Genomic DNA, 22,985 nt, shown 5'->3' on the forward strand with positions numbered 1-22,985 from the left:
TTTTTTTAAATAAAAAAATAAAGAAAACCTTAAAAAAAAAAAAACTAAATCTCTTGAACTCTCAGTTTAGGGCTTGCTTTTGGGTAACACCAGATTCCCTCAGTGACCGTAGCCTCGGTGCTCTGTGGGAGAGTCCCTTATGTGGTCATGAAAGTCACATTGTGTGCAGTACTTTCTGAGTACCGCTGATGTCCAGAGTGACCAGGGGATGGCTTTGTATTCATGTTCTAATCAGAATGATCCCCACAGATCATTTATTTCCAAATTGTGACAGGAGTCACCACACTGCTACCATCTCACGGGCCTCAGGCCTTTCATTCTCCCTCACATCAGATGTCTGGTGGGAAATGGTGGTGGTAACTATCAAAGAGCCTGGGGGTTAGGAACGATCTGGCCCAATTTTGATTGAGCACTACCTTTTCAAAAGCCAGTTGATTTTAATTTCTTAATTCATAAACAGTGCCAGAATGAGCACATTTGAGTTTTAGTTGGCATAGTTTTAATCTCACTGGACCCATTTTTTTTAAAAGATTTTATTTGGCGGGGAGAGAGTGAGGGTGCATGAGCGGGGATGGGGGGGTTGCAGGGGGAGAGAAGGGGACCTCCACTGAGCTTGGAGCCCAACTCGGGGCTCAATCCCATCACCTGAGATCATGCATGACTTGAGCTGAAACCAAGAGTCAAACGCTTGACCAACTGAGTCCCTGGACCTGTTTTTAACACCAATATGGGGTATGCTGTTAAATATTACATACCAACAAAGGTTAAAGTTCCAGTCTTAAACTAAATCAGAATGCCATGTCTCAAAATTGTGCAACAGGGCCATAAAAGTTAATACTTGGCAACCTTATGTTACCACCATTATAGTAAAACTGTCAAACCATTTACGAAAAGTTCCTGCAAAGTTTTAAAAATAACCCTTTTGACTGAATCCAGTGTTGTAAGTCTCCTTCAGCCAACAGCAAGAGTGGCTGGTCACTAGAGGCCTTCGTTCGTGCCTTTCCTTTTCAGGCCATATTTGTGGGCACTGTTGGGAATAGAACAGGGAAAGGACAAACAGGGGTTGGGGCGATTAGGGAGTCACACTGAAGAAAGGACCTCTGTACCCCATGCAGAAAGAGGGTAAGTATAAAAAAAAATTAGGTCTACTTACTCTGGGCTGGACAACTCCCTATTTCTTACGATTGCCAACATGGGAAACAATCCTAAGAAGTCGCACCTGAGTGGTGACTCAGTCTGTGAGCGTCAGACTCGATCTCAGCTCAGGTCTTGATCTCAGGTTCGTGAGTTTGAGCCCTGCATTGGGTATGGAACCTACTTAAAAATAATAATAATGACAATACATCTTATGTGCCAGATATTGTGTACATGTAGTTAAACTTAATGTTCATTAGGACCAGTAACGCCCAGGGCCACAAGGCTAGCAACTACCTGCCCGCAAAGGAAGCACAGTGGGGGGGACCCCATGCCCTTCGACGTTGCACAGTGCAGGAGGAGCAGAGTGGAGACAAGAACGAATTGTTGGGTAGCCGGGAACAAGGTGGGATGTTCCCCAGGTGTCCCCACAGTGGTGGCAGCCGCTTCAGCGCTGATGGCCTGGCTGGGAGCCAGTGGCCAAGAGGCCCCTTGTGTGGACAGCCTGGTTGGTAAAAGAAAGGCCAAGTGCCCGAGGGAAAGCTTTGTGCAGTGCTCCACCGCGGACTCAGGCCTCACTGTGCTTTTTCTGGAACCTCGGGAAGGAGCAGCCTGCCTTGGGGATGGCCAGCAGTTTCATCCAGAGTCTCCTGGCTGCAGAGTAACATCCTCCTGGCCCTGCGCTCCAGCAGCCCTGCACACAGCTGCTGCGGACAGAGGCCTGGGGGCTGCCGGGTGTGGGGAGCGGGGAGTTTGGGCCATCTGTAGTCTGTCTCTGCAGAACACCACTCCTGGGGGGCGGCCAGGGCCAGGGGCTGATCTGTTAGAAGAATAAGACAGCTTTTACCCAAAGCCCCAACAAAACCCAACAGCTGGCATGTTCAGGTGCTTCCAGCCCCCCACCCCACCCCCACAGGAAATGCTCCTAAGGGCAGAGTGTTCCACACACAAGGGTCTGCGGATTGACCTTGGCAAAGGACGTCTGATGTGGTGGAAAGAGCAGAGTCCTAGGAGTTGGCTGAGAAAGGGCAGTAACCACTATTTCATCGGGTTTACAGGCCGGTAGGGGGAGGGCATTGCCCAAGATCCCATGAGTCAGGTAAGAACCAGAATCAGGTGTGCAGTCTTGGCATCAAAGTTCCTTCCTCTTTCCAGCTTGGGGGTGATGTCGAGGCTGCCTGACCTGGAGACGGCACGAGAGAGACCCAGCCTCCCAGAACCCAGTGAGCTGACTCGTCTGGCCTCCGTGACTTCTCCGTGGCCTTGAGCTCCCACAAACCCCAGACTCTTGATTGTAAAACAGGCAGTCACTGCCTACCTCCTGGGATGGTTGCAAAGAGGGCCCAGAGAATACACTATTTTTATTAGAAGGCATATGTTTTTTTAATGCGGAGGAAGGTTCTAACTGTGCCTGGCCCCCGTTTTTAATAAAAACCGAGTCTGTGCAACATTCAACCACATGGGCCTTGGAAAGCCGTGCTGTGGTGGTCAAGGGCTGCCCATCTCAGCAGCGCACTGTGCTTTCACAGTGGAAACCTCACAGTGGGGAAGCAAGTTCCTCTTGTTCCAAAACTGACCGTTCGTTCATTCATTCATTCATCAAACACAATTCTTCATTCTCCATCTTTACCACCTCCATTCTTATCCAGACTAAAGGATTTCACCCGACAACCTCCTAGTTTCCCACCTCACCCTGCCCTTGCTCCCCTCCTAACCCCCACCCAGTCCATCCTGGATACAACCATCAGGGCAAAGGGCGGACCTGATTGGGTCCTCCCTTTGCTTAAACCATCTCATTCACTGAGATGGTTTCTCAAGTCTTTTTCAGGATAAACACAGAACTCAAAAAAATAAGAGGGAGTCGGTTCAAAAACACCCCCTCAAAGATGTCTCTGTCCTCGCCCCCAGAATTTGCGAATATGTTACTCTTACTTGGCAAAAGGGGCTTTGCAGGCATGATGAAGCAAGGATCTTGAGATGGGGGATCATCCTGGATTATGTCAGTGGACCCAGGGTAATCACAAGATTTATATGCTGGAGGCAGAAAGGTCAGATAAAGTCAGAGGAGTCAGGACAACAGAAACAGAGAGCCAAGCGATTCAGTCTCATGCCCAAGGATCTGATCCAGCGTGGATTATAAATTCAATCAGTTAGTAACAATGTTGCTTTTCCCGACCAGCCCATCGCCCAGGGCAGCACAGGGTCTGGTACATAGCAAGGCTCCCCAGGGGTTTACAGGACTGGATGAAGTTGGCCCACAGATATAACAGCCACAAGGAGCCTTCAGACCAGAGAGGAGACAGGTTCTATGGATGGCGTCAAACAACAGAGGAAGTGCTATTGAAGCGTGGAAAAGTCCCATGGGAAGAAAAAGTTGGGGGAGGGGTCACAGAGTCACTCCTATCCGTGGGCCAGTGTTGTCTATTTAACTTTTTATTACAGAAAAACTTCGTCATTCATAAGAGTAGAGAAGAAAGTAGGACAGACACCCACCGACACCCTGTATGGTCCGTCCAGGTTCACTAGGCAGCAACATTTTGCCAATTACATTTTTCTTTCTGGAATATTTTAAAGTAACCCCAAGAAATTATATCACTGTACCCATAAGTACTTCTTTTTTGTTTTTGTTTTTAAAGATTTTATTTATTTATTTGACAGAGATCACAAGTAGAGAGGCAGGCGGCGGGGAAGGGGGGAGCAGGTTCTCCGCTGAGCAGAGAGCCCATGTGGGGCTCGATCCCAGGACCCTGGGATCATGACCCAAGCTGAAGGCAGAGGCTTTAACCCACTGAGTTACCCAGGCGCCCCGTACTTCTCTTTTGTTTGTGAATATTTTAACTTTTTTTAAAGGGATGTATCCATTTTTATTTTATTTACTTCTTTAAGTAATATCTACACCCAACATGGGACTCAAACTCACGACTCCGAGACCAAGAGTTGCGCACTCCAAGCTTCCCCATTGTTTCTGAATATTTTAAAACAAAATCCCGCTATTACATCATTTCACCTGTGAATACTTCAGCATAAACCTTCAATAGGTAAAGATGATTTTTGTTCATCAAACATGCTAACAAAATTAATAGTAATCCCTTAATACTGTTTAAAACCCAGTCTATATTCAAATTTTTGCTGTTTTCTCCCACCAACTCTCTTTTTTGTTTGTTTGTTTGTTTCTGTTGGGATCCAAATACGGTACACACATCATATATTTTACTGCATGTTCATGTCTTTTATTTTACAAATTTTGTGTTACAATAATTTTAGATTTACAGTCCAGTTGCCAAGATTGGACAGAGCGTTCCTGTATATCCTTCTCCCAGCAGAGCCCAGTCATACTTGTCACAAGACATAATTAACATTGGTACACAACAGTTAACTACGGACTTCATGGGATACCACCTGTGTCCCCACTCTTTCTGTTTCACGTTCTAACCCCAAATCCGCACTAGACTTAGTCTTCATGTCTCCGCTGTCCCCTCCAGTTGACGACAGTTCCTAACAGAGTTGAGCTGAAAGCATGTGGGCACGGGCCCCGTGGCAGAGAAGGCACCATCAAGTGTGAGCTCCCTCTTCCCCTCACTGGCCATGGGTCTGAATCCCACTCCTCTTTGCCCTCAGACAGCCCCCATCTTGGCAGCTGTAGGCAATTGACATACAAAATAGAGGGTCTTACATTCAAAAGGCATGTGGTTCTCGGCTAAGGTGTGGGAAAACATCTCGGAAGGTGATTTGGCAGGATCTATTAAAATATAAAAAGCACAGGGTGCCTGGATGGCTCAGTCAGTTCAGCGTCCAACTCTTGATTTCAACTCAGGTCCTGATCTCAGAATCATGGGATCCAGCTCCGCATAGGGCTCCGCACTCAGCGTGGAGTCTGCTTGTGATTCTCTCTCCCTCAGCCCCGTCTCTCATTCTCTCTCTCTCTCCCCCTCCCTCTCTAAAATAAATACAATCTTAATATATGTGTGTGTGTATACATATGTGTGTATATAAATCTATATATGTATATAATACCTTAATGTTCTCAACACTCCCTTTCTCTGTATTGTGCTAAAGGAACACTCACACGTGTGCCCAGAGCCCTGTACAGGGCGGTTCACTGCAGCACTGTTTGCTGGAGACCCATTGGGACCCACGTGGATGTCTAGGAGCAGAGGTGTGACTAAACATAAATCAGTCACACAATGCAAGGCTTTTTACGACAGTGTGAAGGAACAGATCAGAGATATCTATCAGCATTAAGAAGCTCACTAAAATATCCCTCATTCAAGGGCACCTGGGGTGGCTCAGTGGTTTAAAGCCTCTGTCTTCGGCTCAGGTCATGATCCCAGGGTCCTGGGATCGAGCCCCACATCGGGCTTCCTGCTTAGCAGGGAGCTTGCTTCCTCCTCTCTCTGCCTGCCTCTTTGCCTACTTGTGATCTCTGTTTGTCCAATAAATAAAATATTTAAAAAATAAAAATAGAAGAAAAAATCCCTCATTCAAAAATGTATCTTGCACTGCAATACAAACAGTGTAAGTTTTTTGTAAAACCCATATACAAAACAGCACTATATCCATTGTGAGTTTGTGTATCTTGAGAAAAGTATTTCTAAAAACTCTAGGTGCTATACCTCAAATACATAATTGTGGTTATCCCCGGGAGGATGGTGGGAAAGGAACGGATTTGGGGGCTGAAACTTTATCAAACTTACTTTATTATTTTTAAATAAAGAACACATCCGGGGCGCCTGGGTGGCTCAGTGGGTTAAGCCACTGCCTTCAGCTCGGGTCATGATCTCAGGGTCCTGGGATCGAGTCCCATGTCGGGCTCTCTGCTCAGCAGGGGGCCTGCTTCACTTCCTCTCTCTCTGCCTGCTTCTCTGCCTACTTGTGATCTCTGTCTGTCAAATAAATAAATAAAATCTTTAAAAAAAAAAAAAAGAACACATCCATGTAGGGCATCTGAGTGGCTCAGTTTGTTGAGGATCTCCTCTTTTCTTTAAGATTTGATTTATTTATTTGTCAGAGAAAGAGTACGCAAGCACAGGGAGTGGCAGGCAGAGGGAGAAGAGACTCCCTGCTGAGCGAGAAGCCGGATCAGGGACCTGATCCCAGGACTCCAGGATCATGAACTGAGCTGAAGGCAGACGTTTAATTGACTGAGCCAACCAGGTGTCTGGTCACCAAGTAGCTGACTCTTGATCTCAGCTCAGATCTTGATTTCAGGGTCATGAGTTCAAACCCTGTGTTGAGCATGAAGCCTATTTAAAAAAAGAGAGAGAGAGAAAAAAATACATTCATGTACTACTTACATGATCGAAACTAATTTTTTTAAGTATACAAGTACACATACCCAACAAAGGCCTTATATCAAGAATTTACAAAGAACTCTCAAAACTCCACGGTGATAAGCAAACTCTAAGAAACAGACAAAAGGCATAAACAGGTATTACACTCGCTGGCAAATAAACACATGAAAAGATGCTCTGCATCATTAACCATTAGAAAAATGCAATGAAAAGACAAGTCACAGACTGGGAGAAAATATTTGCAGAAGACACATCTGTTAAAAGAACAGTTATCCAAAAATACGCAAAGAACACTTTAAATTCAACAATAAGAAAACAACTCAATTTAAAAATGGGCCAAAGACCTTAACAGATTAGAACAACCGAGATCCCACTACCCACTATCAGAATGGCCAAGATCCAAAACACTGACAACACCAAATGCTGGTGATGATGTGGAGAAAAAGAACCCGCATTTGTTGCTGGTGGGAATGCGAAATGGAACAGCCCCTTAACAGGACAGCAAGGTGGTTCTTGGAAAATTAAACATATTCTTGCCATACAATCCAACAATTGTGTTCCTTGGTATTCACCCAAAGAAGTTGAAAACTTACATCTACACAAAAACCTGAACTTGGATGGTTTTTTTTGTTTTGTTTTGTTTTTTTAAGATTTTATTTATTTATTTGACAGAGAGAAATCACAAGTAGATGGAGAGGCAGGCAGAGAGAGAGAGAGGGAAGCAGGCTCCCTGCTGAGCAGAGAGCCCGATGCGGGGCTCGATCCCAGGACCCTGAGATCATGACCTGAGTGAAGGCAGCAGCTTAACCCACTGAGCCACCCAGGCACCCCTGAACTTGGATGTTTATAGCAGCTTTATTTTTAATTGTGGAAACATGGAAGCAACCATGATGTCCTTTGGTAGGGGAATGGATAAATAAATTGTGGTATATCTAATAATAGAATGTTGTTCAATTCTGAAGAATTAAGTGCATACCACTAAGGGAAAGAAGCGAGCCTGAAAAGACACCATATTGTATAACTCCAACTAAATAACACTCCAGAAAAGGCAAAATTATGGAAATAGATAAAAGACGGGTGGTTGCTAGGGTTTAGAGAGGAGGCAGAGCACAAAGGATTTTTAGGGCAGTGAAAATATCCCATGTGATACCATAATGATGGTTACATGTCATTATAAATTTGTTCAAGTCCAGAGAATGTGCAACGCCAGGATGTACACCTAATGTAAATGATGGATTCCTGGTGATAACAATGTGTCTGAATAGGCTCACCAACTGTAATAAATGTGCCCCACACTCCTATGGGGGATGTGGATAAAGAAGGAAGCTACACATGTGTAGGGGCAGGGAGTACATGTCTCTTAATTTTGGTGTGAACGTAAAACTGATCTAAAAATGGCTCAGTTGGTTGAGCGACTTTCTTTGGAGTCCCCAGATGGAATCTCACATGGGGCGGTGAGGGGGTCCCTCTGCTTCGGGGGAAGGGGCGGGTCCCTGCTCAGAAGAAGGTCTCCTTCTCCCTCTGACCTTCACCCTGTCATGTTTGCTCTCTCATTCTCTCTCTCTCAGATAAATAAATGAAATCTTTTTTTTTTTAAATGGACTTTTTTTAAAAGATTTTATTTATTTATCTGACAGAGATAATAAATAGGCAGAGAGGCAGGCTGAGGGGGGAGAGAAGCAGGCTCCCTGCTGAGCAGGGAGCCCGATGCGGGGCTCAATCCCAGGATCCTGGGATCACAACCTGAGACTTTAACCCACTGAGCCACCCAGACACCCCTAAAGTCTATTTTAAAAAACACAGGCACCTGGGTGGCACAGTCAGTTAAGTGTGTCCGACTCTCGGTTTCAGCTCAGGTCATGATCTCAGCATCAGGAGATCCAGCCCCGTGACGGGCTCGGCGGTCAACACAGAGTCTGCTTGAGATTCTCTCTCTCCCTCTCCCCCTGCCCCCCACGCCACCCTCCACATACATGCATGCTCTCTCCCTCAAATAAATAAAACTTTAAAAATAAATAAATAAAAATAAAAAATAAAAATGCATGCTAAAAAAACCTTCTCCATTTGCAGACAACATGATTTTGCATATAGAAAATCCTAAGGAGGGGGTGCCTGGGTGGCTCAGTTGGTTAAACTTAGGGCATGATCCTGGGGTCCTGGGATGGAGCCCAGAGTCGGGCTGCCTTCTCAGGGGGGAGCCTGCTTCTTCCTCTCCCTGTACCCCTCCCTACTGCTCATGCTCTCTCTCATTCAAATAAGTAAATAAAAATCTTTTTTTAAAAAAGACAAAAACAACAAAAGAAACATATATAGATAAATTGGACTTCATCAAAATTAAAGTTATTTGTGCTTCAAAGAATACCACCAAGGAAGCATAAAGAATGGAAGAAAATATTTGCAAACCATAAATCTAAGGGACTTGTATCTAGATTATATGAGAAAACTCTTACAACAACAATAAGATAAATAACCCAATTTAAAAAGGGACACTAAGGATTCGAGTAGACATTTTTTCCAAAAAAGATATGCAAAAGGCCATATGAAATGATGGTCAATGTCTCTAGTCATTAGAAAAAGTCAAATCAAAACCACAGTGAGGGGCGCCTGGCTGGCTCGGTCGGTGGAGTGTGTGACCCTTGATCTCAAAGTTGTGAGTTCGAGCCCCATGTTGGGGGTAAAGGTTCCTTAAAAATAAAATCTTTAGGGGCATCTGGGGGCTCAGTTGGTTAAGCATCTGCCGTCAGCGTTCTGGGATCAAGTCCCACACTAGGCTCCCTGCTCAGTGGGGAGCCTGCTTCTCCCTCTCCTCCTTGCTTGTGCTCTCTCGCTCTTTCTCCCAAATCAATAAAGAAACATATAAAAATAAAATTTTTATATAAAAAATATATAAAATATATAAAAACATAAATAAATAAATAAATAAAATTAAAATCTTTTTTGAAAAACCACAATGAGATCCTATTCCTCACTCCCCAAGATGGCTGGAATCAAAAAGACAGACAATCACAGGTGGGGATGTGGAGAGATGGGAACCCTCGTCCACCACTGGTGAGACCGTGAGCTAGCACAGCTGCTTGGGGAACAGCTGGGCAGTGTTACAGGATTCCCTTGCCTGTAGCGTCCAGGGTTCGTGGTCGAGCAGCTCTGAAGAATGAGGAGATAGACCAGATAAAACAACGTTTATTGAGCAATAATGCAAAGAAGAGGGAGCCAAACCCAGTTGGTTGCTTCTGGATTTTCTAAGTCTAGGGGGTTTTATGGGCTTGTGGGCAGGCTGTTTTAATCCGATTTACCATTCATGCGCATCCAGTCAGGTTTTTGTCATCTATCACCTGGGAAAGGGTGGAGGGTTCCTTCCAGGGTGGTGTCAAATCCTTTTAAGGATGGTTTCCTCTTAGGGCAGGGGTTCCTGGTTCTTGTCTGCCTTTCTTCCAACTATCCTTCCTTAGCAGTTCCCGAAAAGGTTACACAGAAAGTTACGTAAAATCTGGCAATCCATGCCTAGGTACAACCTAAAAAAAAATAAAAACCTAGATCCACACAGAAGCTTGTATGTAAATTTTCCTGGTAGCATTACTCATAATAGCCATGAGTAGAAACAATTGATCAATTCGTAAGAGCCAATCAATTCAATCAATAAAATAGCCAACCAATTCAATCAATTCATTGTAGACCAAAGTGGAAACAATGGATAAACGGAGAAACAAAGGTGCTACATCCATTCCACGGACTATTGGTCAGCAGGAAAAATGAATAAAGTCCTGGGCACCTGGGTGGCTCAGTTGGTTAAGAGACTGCCGTCGGCTCAGGTCATGATCCTGGAGTCCCAGAATCAAGTCCCGCATTGCAGTCCCTGCTCAGTGGGGAGTCTGCTTCTCCCTCTGGCCCTACCCCCTCTCCTGCTCTCTCATTCTCTCTATTTCAAATAAATAAATAAAATCTTTAAACAAAAAAAGTAATAAAGTCCTGATTCTTGCTACCGCTGGAATGAACCTTGATGACAACCTCCTCAGTGAAAGAAGTCAGACTATAAAAAGCTAAATAGATATGATTATAAATATTAGATTATTTCATTTGTAGGAAATGTCCAGAACAGGCGATTCTCTACAGATAGAAAGCAGATCAGTAGTTGGGGAGGGATGAGGGTTGGGGAGAAATCAGAAGCCCATGAGGACTGGTGGAAAGTTTCTTTTTGGGGTGACAGAAAGGTTCTGACTTGATTATGCTGATGGTTGCCGACGTCTTTTACTACATTAAGGCCCCTCAACTGTGCACTTTAAATGAATGGTATGTGAGTTATATATCCCTCAAGCTGTCACCTTTCAAATGAAGACTGCATACTTTACAGTCCATTTATAGAACATTTCTCATCTAGAAATGGGTGGGTGTGAACATAAAGAAGCAGAAGGAAGGAGTTCTGTTTCAGTGATGAAACAGATCTGTATCTTAAATGCGGGAATTTCTATGCAGATCCATACAAGTTGCAAACACGAATGAATACAGGTTTTTTGTTTGTTTTAATTTAAAAAGTGATGAAAAGTGGGATGCCTGGGTGGCTCAGTTGGTAAAGAGTCTGCCTTTGGCTCAGGTCATGATCCCAGGGTCCTGGGCACCCTGCTCAGTGAGGAGCCTGCCTCTGCCTCTCCCTCTCCCTCTGCAGCTCCCCCTTTTTAAAAAAGATTTTATTTATTTATTCAACAAAGAGAGACACAGCAAGAGAGGGAACACAGCATGGGGAGTGGGAGAGGAAGAAGCAGGCTCCCCGCGGAGCAGGGAGCCTGATGTGGGGCTTAATCTCAGGACCCTAGAATCATTACCTAAGCCAAAGGCAGACGCTTAACAACTGAGCCACCAAGGCACCCCACAAATAAATAAAATCTTAAACAACAACAACAAAAAAGATGAAGTGTGAATAAGACCTATAGCCTAGATCACTCTTTTTTTTTTAATTTTATTTTTTTCAGCGTTCCAAGATTCATTGTTTATGTGCCACACCCAGTGCTCCAGGCAACACATGCCCTCCTCAATACTCACCACCAGGCTCACCCAACCTCCCAATGCCCTCCCCTCCAAAACCCTCAGTTTGTTTCTCAGAATCCACAGTCTCTCATGGTTCATCTCTCCCTCCAAATTCCCCCAACTCACTTTTCCTTTCCTTCTCCTAATGTCCTCCATGTTATTCCTTATGCTTCACAAGTAAGTGAAACCATATGATAATTGACTTTCTCTGCTTGATTTACTTCACTCAGCATAATCTCCTCCAGTTCCATCCATGTTGATGTAAAAGTTGGGTATTCATCCTTTCTGGTGGAGACATAATACTCCATTGTATACATGGACCACATCTTCTTTATCCATTTGTCCGTTGAAGGGCATCTTGGTTCTTTCCATAGTTTGGTGACTGTGGCCTTTGCTGCTATGAACATTGGGGCTATGAACATTGGGGTACAGATGGCCCTTTTTTCACCACATCAGTATCTTTGGGGTAAATACCCAGTAGTGCAATTGCAGGGTCATAGGGAAGCTCTATTTTTAATTTCTTAAGGAATCTCCACACTGTTCTCCAAAGTGGCCATACCAACTTGCATTCCCACCAACAGTATAAGAGGGTTCCCGTTTCTCCACATCCCCTCCAGGACACGTTGTTTACTGTCTTGTTAATTTTGGCCATTCTAACTAGTGTAAGGTGATATCTCAATGTGGTTCTTATTTGAATCTCCCAGTTGGCTAAAGATGATGAACATTTTCTCATGTGTCTGTTAGCCATTTGTTGTCTTCTTTGGAGAAGTGTCCGTTCATGTCTTCTGCCCATTTTTTGACATGATTATTTGTTTTGTGTGTGTTGAGTTTGAGAAGTTTTTTTAATAAATCTTGGATATCAGCCCTTTGTCTGTAGTGTCATTTGCCAATATCTTCCCCCATTCCGTGGGTTGCCTCTTTTTTTTGTTGACTGTTTCCTTTGACGTGCAGAAGATTTTGATCTTGATGAAGTCCCAAAAGTTCATTTTCACTTTTGTTTCCTTTGCCTTTGGAGACATGTCTTGAAAGAAATAAACCTAACCAAAGAGGTAAAGGATCTGAACTTGAGGAACTACAGAACACTCATGAAAGAAATTGAAGAAGATTCGAAAAGATGGAAGAGCATTCCATGCTCATGGATCCGAAGAATAAACACCATTAAAATGTCTATACTAGGGACGCCTGGGTGGCTCAGTTGGTTGGACGACTGGCTTCGGCTCAGGTCATGATCCTGGAGTCCAGGGATCGAGTCCCGCATTAGACTCCCAGCTCCATGGGGAGTCTGCTTCTCTCTCTGACCTTCTCCTCGTTCATGCTCTCTCTCACTGTCTCTCTCTCAAGTAAATAAATAAAATCTTAAAAAAAAAAATGTCTATACTACCCAGAGCCATCTATACTTTCAATGCCATCCCGATCAAAATTCCACCGGCATTTTTCGAAGTGCTGAAACAAACAATCCTAAATTTGTATGGAACCAGAAAAGACCCCTAATTGCTAAGGAAGTGTTGAAAAAGAAAAACAAAACTGGGAGCATCATGTTGCCTGATTTCAAGCTTTACTACAAAGCTGTGATCACCAAAACAGCATGGTACTGGCACAAAAACAGACACATAGACCAATGGAACAGATTAGAGAGCCCAGATATGGACCCGCAACTCTTTGTGGTCAAATAATCTTTGACAAAGCAGGAAAAAATATCCAGTTTTGGAAAAAAGACAGTCTCTTCAATAAATGGTGCTGGGAAAATTGGACAGCTATGTGTAGAAGGATGAAACTTGACCATTCTTTTACACCGTACACAATGATAAACTTGAAATGGATGAAAGACCTCAACCTGAGGCAGGAATCTATCAAAATCTTAGGGGACAACATAGGCAGTAGTAACCTCTTCAACATCAGCCACAACAACTTCTTTCAAGACATGCCTCCAAAGGCAAAGGAAATAAAACACTCTTGTGCCAATGTCAATCTCCTGATTTTGAAACTGTCTTACCCCCAGATAAGAAGAGGTCACTGGTGGGGGGAGAGAGGTGAAGGGGACACAAGACTCTGTACTAATTGTGTGGCATCCTGACAGCCAATAATTATTTAAAGATAAAAAATGTAAGATTAAAAAAAAATGTAAGATTAAATAGAATTTTCCAAACTTGGAATGCTCTCTCTTCTGAGAAATGATGATTTCTCCATTGCTACAGGTTTTTTTTATAAAGATTTTATTTATTTATTTGACAGACAGACATCACAAGTAGGCAGAGAGGGAGGGAAGCAGGCTCCCCGCTGAGCAGAGAGCCCGATGAGGGGTCTCTGAACCTCCCAGAACCCTGAGACCATGACCGGAGCCAAAGGCAGAGGCCTAACCCACTGAGCCACCCAGGCACCCCCATTCATTGCTACAGTTTGAAAAAGGTTACATGACTCCGTTATCAAGATGGCAAAAAATATATATAGTTAGTTTGTCCAAGGGCTGGCAACCAGAAAGTCTTTTCTAGAGCAAAACTTGGATCTGTGGCTCTGCAAGCCATGGGATGCCCTCCACCCCCACCCTGGGGTTCCCCAGGCCTGAGTGTGTGATCTGGAATGTGGAATTCTCCCAGAAGTGCCTGGAAGGGCCAGCTGCCCTCAAGGGCTCCAGGTGACACAAAGCTCTGTTTCTTCTGAGGCTGACACAATGTTTCAGTTCAGCTCTCAACAAGCAAACCCAGCCCCAGCCCCAGCTCTTACATAATGACGCTAGAAGTAGACAGGGAGTAGGGGAGAGGCTCTTTCCAGAAACATCTTCAATAAGAAACAGAGCAACTTCCAGCTCCAGGAGACATCTGAAGTTGGAGACCAAGTCTTACTTTTGAATCCTCCCCCATCCCACCCCACTCCCCGCCTCAGTGCCTTGCCCAAAACAAGAGAAACACCTTCTGGATGAAGATCTTAAATTGTTCCCTCTCAGTCCTAGCGGGTCTCAACTACGGCTACACATTAGAGCTTTTAAAACATCTGCCACAGCCAGTTCCACACCAGAACAGTTAAATCAGATTTTGCTCTTGTTTTTCTTGCTTTCCAATTTCACAGCACCCTCAATGTCCTTCTTACATCGCCCTCAGTGGTGAGCTTCTGAGGGATGTTTTTTATGAAGACCTTCAGTAGAGGACAAGAGTTATCCATCCCCAGGAGGTTTCAGTCAAGTCAATATCCAGTTTGGGGCTTATCTAAGCGACTGTCAATTTATTGTCTCTACATTAGAGTCAGCAAGCCGTCTTGCTCAACTATAGACCCCAACCATTAAAATCAGAAACAGGCAAGAGACAAGACAACTCAACTCATGCTGTCACTGAAACCCATGGTTCTCATTTCTCATTGCAACTTCTTGAGGCATGGAAGATGTTTTGCAATGACTGGAACATTCCAATTGCCAGGTTGGGAAAGCCCCGAGAGCAATGAAACGCCTTAGAAGACCACCCCCACAGGTGCCCCCACTGCTGCGCCCACGATCACATGCTGAACAATCCCCACCCCCAACCTCACGTAGGTTCTCTGGCTCTCTGCCTGTTCTGTCACACCTGACCCAGCTGCCAGCACTTGAAATAAGTGTCTCCCTTTCTCTTTTCCAAAAACCTTGTCTCTTGAGTTATGGGCTTCTCTTGCTGCAGGTCTATCTGAGTTTGGTTGGCAACAGCATTGGCAAACCCAGCTAAGAGCTAAGTTTTCAATTTGTCCAGCCCCTCCCCCACCACCCCGACCTGGGTTCTGGGCTCATCCGCTCATTTCCAAAGTTCGTGCCCGTTCCAGATCAATGGGTAACACCTGCACTTAGAAAGCATAAACCCCAAAGAGCAAAAGTTGTACAGCGAAAAGCAAGTCGACTTCCCACCTTGGATCCCCAGAGGCCATCCTATGTACCAGCTTACGTTTTCTCCCGGACAGAGCACAAGCAGGGGGAGAGGCAGAAGGAGGAACAAAATTTTCGCTGAGCAGGGAGCCTCCTGTGAGGCTCAAACCCAGAACCCCGGATCATGAGCTGAGCCGAAGGCAGATGCTTCATGGACTGAGCCACTCGGGTGCCCCTGGGGGTAGATTCTTAAAGACACCGTCCAGTACTGTCATTGTCGGACACCACAGAGGTGAATGCTCGTGGGCCAGGCTCATATTTGATAAATTAGCCAGCCTGTCCTCATTCCTGGTCATTTGTGAGCCTTCATGACCTTTCCCCTGTGAGGGCATAAGCTGTGGCATTCTATACTCTCAACCCCAGGGAAAGGAAGGGTACAGCCACACAAAAATGTCCATTCCGGAGTTCTGGCTTTCAGATTACATCTTGAAACAACAGGATGAGAGAGAAAGGTTTTGAGTTTCAAAAGTCAAAGCCCCAAGGGACTAAGAGCGTCTGTTTATGGCAGAAATCATAGATTTGGGTGAATGCAAAGGAGTAATTTTTTTCCTGCCTTAGGAGATTCTCTGAACTGAGGAAAGGAGAAAAAATTCAGAGGAGCAGAGAGAGATGAGGCACTGGTGAGCCCCCGCGAAGGGGAGGACGTGACAGAAACCCAAGTTAGTTGGAAAATCTGAAAGCCAAAGGGCCTGTGCTCACTTCCCTGTGGTAACTCTTGAGGGGGAACCAATCCCCACAGTGAAATCCCAAGCCCAGGACGGCACAAAGTGTACTAGTAAAGGAACAGGAGTCAGCTGCTATGGGTAGAATCTCCACAGTAAAATATTTATACACTTTGAAATTTCTTAAAAAAAAAAAATTTTAGGGCGCCTGGGTGGCTCAGTGGGTTAAGCCGCTGCCTTCGGCTCAGGTCATGATCTCAGGGTCCTGGGATCGAGTCCCGCATCGGGCTCTCTGCTCAGCAGGGAGCCTGTTTCCTCCTCCTCTCTCTCTCTGCCTGCCTCTCTACCTACTTGTGATCTCTCTCCGTCAAATAAATAAATAAAATCTTTAAAAAGAAAAAAAATTTTAATTCCAGTGTAGTTAACATACAGTGTTACACTGGTTTCAGGTGTACAACATAGTGATCCAGCGTTTCCATACATCCTTCCCCTCCCCATCACTGACAGGTGCACTCCTCAGTCCCGGTCACCTGCCTCCTCTGCCCTCCCCCACCCCTCCCCCTGGTAACCATCAGACTATTCTCCACAGTTAAGACTCAGGTCCTTGGTTCTTCTCTCCGGGTTTTGTTTTTTGTTTTGTTTTGTTTTTGTTTTTGTTTTTGTTTTTCCCTTTGCTTATTTGTTTTGTTTCTTAAATTCCACATATGAGCGAAGTCATATGGCATTTGTCTTTCTCCCACTGGATTATTTCACTAAGCAGGACCCCATGATATCTTCTAGACCCATCTGTAAGAATACAGAACACTTCACGAATTTGCAAGTCATCCTGGCTCAGACGCCATGCTAATCTCTGTATCATTTCCAATTTTTAGTATATCAAAGTGAGCACTGAAATTTATTTATTTTTTTTTAAGATTTTATTTATTTGAGAGAGAGGGAGCACGAGAGCACAAGAGCAGGATGGGGGTGGGCAGAGGGAGAAGCAGGCTGCCCCGTTGAACAGGGAGCCGAATGTGGGGCTCAAATCTGGGACCCTGAGATCATGACCTGAGCCAAAGGCAGACTGACTGAGCCACTGAGCCACCCAGACGCCCCTGAAATTTACTTCTCTTTAAAGTAAAAGCCCAGGTTGAATGTCCAGGGTTGGAGGTGTGCTCCCCACTATGCGGAACCCAGGCTCCTCTGCACTGCTGCTTCATCTGCAATGGTCTCAGCATCGGAGTTCAAGTTCTGGGTGGCAAGACAGAGGAAGAGACAGTGACAAAACAAGGGAACCCACAAGCTGTTTCCTAAGGGCAGGCTAGGGACACTCTTGCATACTTCTTTTCTTTTAAAGATTTTACTTATTTGAGAGAGAGCGCGCGGGCAGGAGGAGAGTAAGAGGGACAAGCAGACTCTGCACTGAGCACAGACCCCAATGTGAGATTCGATCCCAGGACCCTGAGATCATGACCTGAGCAGAAGGCAGATGCTTCACCGACTGAGCCACCCAGATGCCTAGCTCTTGCATATTTCTATCACAGTCACTAAACAGGAGGTTAGTCATCTCGTATTATGGATTGAATTATGTCCCTCAAAAAGATATGTTGAAGTCCTAATCCCCATGTCTGTGAGTATGACCTCATTTGGAAATAAGATCTTTGCAGATACAATCAGGTTAAGATGGTCATCAAGGATGGGCCCTAATCCAACATGACCCATGGCCTTGTAAGAAGACAGAGAGACACAGACACTGGGAGACACGTAGGGAGAAGACAGCACGTGATGCGGGCGGGCAGACATCCCTCTACAAGCCAAGGAACTCAGGGAATGTCAGCAAGCAGCAGAAGCTGGAAGAGGCGAGAGGATTCCTCTCCTAGCGCCTCCTGAGAGAGGGCCCGTGACACCTTGATTTCGGAACTCTAGCTTCCAGAACTGTGACACCATAAAGTTCTGTTGTTTGAGCACACCTAGTCTGTGGGACAGAATGGATGGTAGGGAGCCACTGTGGCTTCCGAATGGGATAATGATGTGAAGAAAGTTGTTCTAAGGAGACTGTCTCCTTATTGCGCCATTAGGATACTTAGCCACTGGTATAGCAGCCAGCTGGGGCCAGATCTTAAAGGATCTTGAATGGCAGTCTTCGGAGTCCTCCAAGGGTGGATAACACCCAACACAAGACGCCCGCATTCACTCTTTGAGAGGATCCTGAGACAAGGTCATGTGCAAAGGAAAGGCTGCCAGCAGAACTTTCTAGACTCCTGCAGCCCACATCTTACATAAATGAGCCAAAGATGGCCTCCATGTATCAGTCCCTAGGCTGTTCATTCCTTCACTGTGGGCTGAGACCCAACAGCACTCCCTCATTCCCAGGGCAAAACTCAAATTTTTACATATCCCCTTATTTACAAAGTAGCTCTAACCAGCAGATTTTTAGCCATTTAGAGCCTGCCTGCTTCACATACCTTGCAAGGCACAGCTCCCCCCACGTCTGTGATCCAGAGATAAGATAGAGTCTGATAGTTATAAGACTCCAAACTGCCCTTTGACTCAGACACTGCCCCCTACCCTGCCCCCCATGCCGCTGAGCAACAGTAGCTAGAACTGTAAGCCCCCTCGCTGAGTCCCACCTCCCTGGTCGTTCCCTTGCCTCCTTCTGCTGGGTGGGGGCTCCTTCCAGCTCACTTTAAGCTTCTCAGGCCCTCACAGACTCCCCTGCCCCCCCGCCCTTGCTCTCTTGTTCAAACCCAACCTTGTTAAAACTGGTGTGTGTTTTACTGCCTCTCAAGGTCGTATGTTTTTCCTTGGCTGGGCCCCAAATCCCTCGAACCTCGATACCTTACCCCTCTGAGTCCTTCCAAAGACTGCAGCTGAGGCTAGGACCGAGATGCTCGAGTCCAGGCCCAATTCTTCCTGGGTAAATCTTCTGATTCCAGACCAAAGGGGAGAGAATGTACTGGGGCTGAGGGGATGGATACTACCCAGAGGCCTGGAGACTTGGCCCTGAGTTAGCACAAGGGAAGGGCAGCTTTGGGGATATGCTCGGGATGCCATTAAGAAAGGATACACACTCCTGGGGCGCCTGGGTGGCTCAGTAGGTTAAAGCCTCTGCCTCAGGCTCAGGTCATGATCCCAGGGTCCTGGGATAGAGCCATGGATTGAGCCCCACATCGGGCTCTCTGCTTAGCAGGGAGCCTGCTTCTCCCCTCTCTCTCTCTGCCTGCCCCTCTGCCTACTTGTGATTTCTGTCTGTCAAATAAATAAATAAAATCTTAAAAAAAAAAAAGAAAGGATACACTTTTTTTTTTTTAAAAGATTTTATTTATTCACTTGACAGAGATCACAAGCAGACAGAGAAGCAGGCAGAGAGGGAGACAGACGGAAGCAGGCTCTCCGCTGAGCAGAGAGCCCGACGCGGGACTCGATCCCAGGACCCCGAGACCACGACCCGAGCCGAAGGCAGCGGCTTAATCCACTGAGCCACCCAGGCGCCCTGAAAGGATACACTCTTTAGTGAAAAACACATACTGCATGGGATTGCTTATATGTGGAACCTTAAAAAAAAAAAAAAGCCAAATTCATAGAAACACAGCGTAGAAAAATGGTTGACAGAAGCTAGGATGGGGGGGAAATAGGGACATTTGGTAAAGGGGTATAAATGTCCAACTGTAAGATGAATGAGGTCTGAGGAGGTGATGAATGTGTTAATTAACTAGATGAGGGAATCCTTCCACACTATGTACCTACCTGTATCAAATCATTGCGATGTACCCTTCAAAATTTTTTTTTTAGAAGATTTTATTTGTCAGAGAGAGCGCGCGCATGGGCGAGAGAGAGCACAAGCATAGGGAGGGGTAGGTAGAAGGAGAACCAGGCTCCTCATTGATCAAGGAACCCAACACAGGAGTCAATCTCAAGATCCTGGAATCATGACCCCTTGTAATTGTATATGCTGATTATACCTCAACAAAGCTGAGATTTTTTAAAAAGGGGGGGTACCCACTTTTAGGACTATGTCTGGTCGTGATCTCTTCCCTGCATTCAGCACAAATGATCACTTCCAGAGCAGGGTCTGGGATCTAGCATCTAGAAGGCAGGCTCGAATGCACCCTAGAATGCCGTCTCCTGGAGGGCCTGAACTCTCTTGTGTGTGGTCTGCACTCTCTCCCTCCAGTCCTTGGAACAGGGCCTGGCTCACAGACGTCCCTTAACAGACACTGAGAAAGAGAGGGAGAGAGGTGAGAAAGGGAAGGAGGGAAGAATGATGGACTTCCCTCCAGGGACGCTCTCCACGCTGGGCTGAGCCAGGTTCTACGGCCTTTTAAGGAACAGCCCCAGAATCTTCTGGGCCCAAAGAATCCTTAACAAAGACACCCCCCTTCCTCACCCCAACCACAAATACCAGTGAGTACACGCTTCCACCTAGGAATGTCCCCTCGGGCTTCCGCGGTGTACAGACCCACGTTTTCACTGTCTGCCGGCCACCTCTAGGAGGAGGAAGCGGACAGGGCTGGCATTCAGGCTCAGCACAGCTCCGCTCCGGCCCAGGTACGCCCCAGCTCAGCGGACTTCTGTCTCCAGGGTGGAATTTCCCTCCCCCACCCTCCCCAGTCAAGAAAAACCTTCCTCACCCGTACCTCCCACTGCTGCCTGCGCCCCATTCAGCCTCTCCAGGCAGAAGCGACAGTCAGCCCACATCAGCCGCATCAGCCACAATCCTGGCCAGAAAACTCAGCGCAGGATTCTCGGACAACGCTCCTCTCCCACCCTCCCTACCGGGGCCACCAGCTTGGAAACTGACTTCAGGAGGAGGAGCAGGTAGAGGGGTGGGCGGGGAGGCAGGTGAATCCCGAGAGCTCGCGAGAGGAGGTGCCCGCGGGGCATCCAGCAGGATAGGAAGCTGTGGCTCTCGGACTGCCTCCTCAGTTCCTCGCCCGGCCCCGTCCTTCCCAACCCCCAGCCAGACGCTCCATCCAGGTCCGGGGCTCAGCTCTCGGCCGACGCCCACCTAGCTACCGCCGACGTCACAGGACTCCCGCTATCTCATTGGTCGAAACCTTGCGTGGGAAGGAGGGGGAGCTGTGGTCCCCAGTGCCGCGGGAGGCGGTTTCCGTGGCGACTGCAGGAAGGAACCCAGTCGGGCGTCCCCCGGCCGCCCCGAGGAGACGGGATCCCCTAGGGCGGAGGCGGCGACGTCCTTAGTGCCTGGAAACCGGAAGCCGGATCTTCCCAGCTCCCGCCGGGCCGCACCTGCGCGGAAGGGAAGCGCGGTGAGGAGGCGGGCGCCGGGCCCCCAGTCTCCGGCCCCCAGTCTCCCGCCCCCGGCCCCCGGCCTCCCACCCCCAGCCGAGCGCCGGCCGGCAGCTCCGTACTGCTCACGCTGGCGCTGGGCGTGTTCTCGTCCCGTGGAACCGCGGGAAGGGACCGTCCGCGCCGGCCCGCGAGCGGCTTCAGCGTCACAAGCAGAGGTTCTTGTCGACTTCCGGAGCCCTGCGGTCCAGACCTGGCGTTGCCCCTGACCCCCGTTTTCTCATCTGTAAAACAGGGATGGTGAGAGCTGGACCGCCGAGCGGGAGTGCAGGGGCGCTAGGGCCCCTCTAGACTGCTGGCTCCAAGCCCGGGGTCCCTCAGCTGCCAGGGGTCTTTAAGGGGTTCGAGATGAAGGCCCTTGCCCCAGTCCCACAGTTAGTGGCTGAGTCGGGACGTAGGTCGCTTCCAGCGCTTCGAACCAGCAAGGCCCTGGGGGATCTTCCAGAGCCAGCGTGTCCTCACTGGTGGACGGGACTGCGAATCCTTCAGTGGGGTGTCCCTGCAGTTATGGGAAACTATTTCCCCCTTTAGCAAGTTTGGCCTCCCGTGCTTCTCCCTCCCTGAACCCTCAATTCTGTAACTCCCAGGGACTCAGCTTCCTTCTCTAGTCTCCTGATCGCTTCATGCCCCCCCCACCCCCAACCTCCTGTATCCCAACCTGCTGGCATCTCCTAGGTTTACTATCTCCAAAGACAAAGCCACAGATCCATAATTAATAGTTTTGTGGTTTTTAGCGCAGGAACACAATTGGGTGCAAGAAAAATAATGAACCAATGTAATTATGAAGCTTAAGGAAATGATACCAAGATATAATGGAATTGCTCTGCTAGGCACTTAAATATTCGCATCCCTCTGGCTACTGGCCCAGGCTCACTTTTCACCTCCAGCGCATCTCTGCAGATGGTTCCCAGATCTGTTGCCAGCTCATCTCTCTCCTGACCTGTGGACTCAGCTGTGTACTGTGCAATGTCCTCATTCTTCCATTCGAGAACATGGGCCTCCTCACTTCTCTGGGTGGGTTTCAGGAGGAACAAATCCATGAAAGACAAGCCCCCACTTCTGATCTAACAACATGGTAAGGGGGGGGTGCAGGCAGCGGGCCACCTACCTCGGCTGGCAGGAATGAGGGATGCTGTGTGAGGGAACTGAGCGCCTGAACACAGTTTGCTTAGTCTGATGCTTTGAGACCCATGAGATTCTAGATTTCCCAACTCAGGCAGGAACTGAAAGTGGACCCTAGCAGAGTGAAGCTACAGAGAGCTCTGGGCTAGGGAAATCTTTTGATATACCGTTTCCTTCTTTCTCCTCTAATTAACTCAGGCCTTCTGGAGCTCGAGGCTCTCAAAAACTTTTATGGATCCCTTTCTCCTCAAAATGTACTTAGTGCACGTTCTTCTCCCTGACTAAAACATTCCTGACTCCATGTCCCGGCCCTGCCACCTACATCCTCACCAGGCTATTTGTGACCCATCCTTCTGATCTCAACTTAGATGTCACCTCTCTTAGGAAGTCTTCCTAAATCTAAAAAATTGGTTAAATATAATTAACTGTATACATATCACAGTATGTAGGAATGAAGTGACACGTGTCTAGGATTTGCCTTAAAATTATGTTGAAAAGGATAAAGAGGGATAAATGATCAAGAGTGACCAAATTTTGATACTTAATGAAGTTGGAGGATTGTATGTGAGGATTCATTATACTAGTCTC

The 22,985-nt window shown here is 46.9% G+C and overlaps 1 non-coding gene across 1 annotated transcript; it reads right to left on the bottom strand.

The window, feature by feature from the left end:
• Positions 1-16,776: 16,776 nt before the first annotated feature.
• LOC123387099 lies at positions 16,777-16,879 on the bottom strand. The gene has a single exon (XR_006601461.1). It is a non-coding gene; the product is annotated as a U6 spliceosomal RNA (small nuclear RNA).
• Positions 16,880-22,985: the final 6,106 nt, after the last annotated feature.

The sequence above is a fragment of the Mustela putorius genome, unplaced genomic scaffold, assembly GCF_011764305.1.
Source record: "Mustela putorius furo isolate JIRA1106 unplaced genomic scaffold, ASM1176430v1.1 tig00003845_pilon_pilon_pilon, whole genome shotgun sequence".
NCBI classification, from domain to species: Eukaryota; Metazoa; Chordata; class Mammalia; order Carnivora; family Mustelidae; genus Mustela; species Mustela putorius.